We start from the raw sequence: 3546 nt of genomic DNA on the forward strand, positions 1-3546 counted from the left end.
CAAAATGATATGAAATAATATAATATAGTACACTAATCAACACACACACACACACACACACACACACATATATTTGATAAAAATTGGCAAACCACCAATTTATTAAAGAAAGAAAGCACAATATAAGACAAGAACCAAACCAATAACCAGAAGAAAAAAAACTAAAACCAAAACAAGGTTGAACCAAAGTAAGCACAATCATAAGGGATGATCCACTTCACAATAAACACACAAAAGTAAAGGGAGAATAAAGAAAGTCAAAGCTGAGTTGTAGAAGCCCACTTCCTAGTAGCACATGCCAAAAAATTAAGGGAGCACCCAAGGTTCTGTATAGACCTATCTAGGAAACACTGATTCAGGTTAGTATCAAGGGGGATTCCACTCTACATTTAAGGGGATTGAATATCGTAATTGTTAAGCTCATCTTGGTAGTGTGTGTGGAAGCTTACCTAGGGCTTCACCGGTGATTCTTCATCAATGCGATTGAAAAGGGGGTTTTTATAGCTTTCATGTTTTTCCCCATTGTTTGTATCTTGAATGCTTGTTGTGGTATTTTGATTTTTCCTTTCTTGTGTAGAGTGGTGTATTTTGTGTCTTTCTTTGTTTGTTGATTTGATGTCTTGGTGGAATCATTTTTGTTTTTAGTTTTGGGCTTCTTGCCAAGAGTTTCGAGGTGTTTTTCGAAGGTTTTTGTAGTGTGTGGGCTGCACACAGGCCGCACAAAGCATGTGAGGGCTGTGCAGCCTCCAGTGCGACCGCACAAGGCGCCCCACACCCCAGGCAGAGGGGTGTGGCCCTGTGTGAAGGCTGCACACCCTTCTGCCTAGGGTGTGTAGGTACTATGTAGTCCGCACATCAGCCAGCACACACATGATTTTGCATTTTAAGACCGTTTGGACCCCTTTCCCCCTTCTTTCTTCTCCCAAAACCCTCTCATCCCTTCCTTTATTCTTCCTCTACCAATCTTTGGAGTTTAAAAGCTGATTTTGGAGGTTTTCTTGGGCCTGTTTGTGGAGCTTAGAAATCTATCCATTATTTCTTTAAGGTATGGTCTTCTTCTCTCCTTCCTTCTTCTTTGTTTGGTTGGTTGAAACTAGGGTTAGTTGGTTGGTTTAGTTTGGAGCTTGAACCTTGTTCTTCTCCATGTTGTTTGTTAGTGAAGCTTGAGGATCGCCTTCCTCCTCCCTTATGAAGATCTCCTTGGAGTTTTGAGAAGCTTGGAGGTATGATTCTTTTCCTTCTTCTTTCCTTCTCTCTTGTGGTGTTTATTTGAGTTTGTTTGGTGGGAAATCCTTGGTGAATGGTTGTACTTGAGTTTAGAGTCTTGATTGGTTGTATTTCCTTGGTTTGGTGAAGGATTGAGAGAGATCTTTCATCTCCTAGGTTAGAGTTACTTTAGCTCTAGTGAGTTCTCCTTGTTTTCTTGATTTCTTTTGGATTAGAGTGAGGCTAAACCCTTTAGAACTTCTTTAGTAGCCCAAGGTGTTAGTTTGAGCAAACCCTACAGTTGATTAGGGTTGTTTGGTAGAAGAAACATAGGGTTTCTTGCTTAGCTTTTGTGCTAACAATTGTTGGTGTTTGTTGTTCTTTAGCAAGGAAAAGAAGAGTTGGTTTGAAGCAAAGAGCTAGAAGAGGACTAGCGTTGAAGGGAGCAAAATCATCAAAGTTGTGAGTGGGACTAATAAGCATAGTCCTATTAGAAGAACACCTATATATATATATATGTGCATTATGATGCTTGAGTAAGGCTTTATAGGTTTTATACTTGGATTTAAGATTTAGATTTTACTCGGAATGAGTTATATATATATTTCTTATTAAAAAAGTATTATTGTTCAAAAGAAAAGTTATTCGAGTTGATATTTGATTCAAAATTTGTAAGGGAGATTTATAGATTCTATGGGTTATAGATTTTAATATCACGCATACCTTTATCGTATTTGGTTTAATTTCACCTCAATAACACCTTACATTGTTAATAGCTTTTGAAATGTCTTTTATGGTATTTTAAACTCATATTTGAATCGTGATCATGTTTATTCACAAAGTTTGCAAAAACATTGTATTTATGTTTTTGAAAAACTTTATTATTGAAAATTTGTCAAATCATATTGAGATCTCTGCAATTGTGTTGATCTATACAATGAGCCTACGGGCTATATGTTACTTATTTGTTTGGATGGTGACATAGGGGACCCTCATTACTTAATATAATAAGAAATAGATGGTTTCCACCGCCGACCTAGTTGATGTGTCATGGAAAAACCGTCAAACCGGATATGCCATTTCAAGTAGGAGCGTAGAATCTTGACTTGGATATTGTTGGGTTGTTCGGAGTCACCACACGGGCTTCCCAGTAGGCAACACCAAGAGATGTATATCTTAGCGGCTCTAGATAATGACAATGCCTTGCAATCACTAGAGACGGATGAACTAGTTGTAGAGGTGCAATTGGGTATTCAAAATGAGAAATTAAAAACGTCAATCGATGAACCACCCAAACTCAAATTGAAGAAATTGCCGGAGCACTTAGAATACACATTTTTGGCCAAAAAGTTCTAAACTATTGCTCATTATCTCAGCCCATCTATCTATTGAGCAAAAGAATAGGCTAGTTGAAGTTCTTGAGGAACATCAAGAGGGTAATTGCGTGGAAGATCTCTGACATCAAGGGTATAAATCCTTACTTTTGTACCCATAAGATCTTATTGGAAGATGATTGCAAACCAGTTGTCCAACCTCAAAGGACATTGAATCAAACATGAAGGAAGTGGTGAAAGCTGAGGTGATTAAACTACTGGACGCCAGGGTAATTTATCTGATTTTTGACAGTGTATGGGTAAGTCCCATACAGGTTGCCACCCAAGAAGGGAGGAATGATGGTTATCACTAATCTGAGAAATGAATTGATCCCTACTAGTATTGTTACAGGATAGAGAGTTTGCATCGATTGTAAGTGTTGAATGATACTACAAGAAAGGATCATTTCCCTCACCCATTTATCTATCAAATGTTGGAACAACTATCTGGGTATATGTTTTATTGTTTCTTGGATGAGTTGTTAGGATATAATCAATACAGAAGATTAAGAGAAGACAACTTTCACATGTCCTTTTGGTATATTTCCATATAGACAGATGTCTTTCATTCTTTACAATGCACCTGCCACTTTTTCAATGCTATATATGCACCATATTCGATGACCTTGTTGAAGATATTGTGGAGGTGTTCAAGGTTGATTTCTTTATCTTTAGAGGCTATTTTAGACAATGCTTGAAAAATTTATAGAAGGTCCTATAGAGGTGCTAGGAGACAAACTTGGTTCTAAACTGGAAAAATTATCATTTCATAGTTCGCAAAAAAATAGTTTTGGGGCATAAAATATCTCAAAATGGGATAGAAGTTGATCGAGCAAAGATTGATATTATCTAGAAGCTTTTACCTCTATCCTCAGTAAAAGCCATACGGAGTTTCCTAGGGCATGCGGGTTTTTACCGATGTTTCATTAAGGATTTTTCAAACATAACCCGGCCTCTCACTAAGCTT

This window comes from Dioscorea cayenensis, unplaced genomic scaffold (assembly GCF_009730915.1).
Source record: "Dioscorea cayenensis subsp. rotundata cultivar TDr96_F1 unplaced genomic scaffold, TDr96_F1_v2_PseudoChromosome.rev07_lg8_w22 25.fasta BLBR01002223.1, whole genome shotgun sequence".
Classification (NCBI taxonomy): domain Eukaryota; kingdom Viridiplantae; phylum Streptophyta; class Magnoliopsida; order Dioscoreales; family Dioscoreaceae; genus Dioscorea; species Dioscorea cayenensis.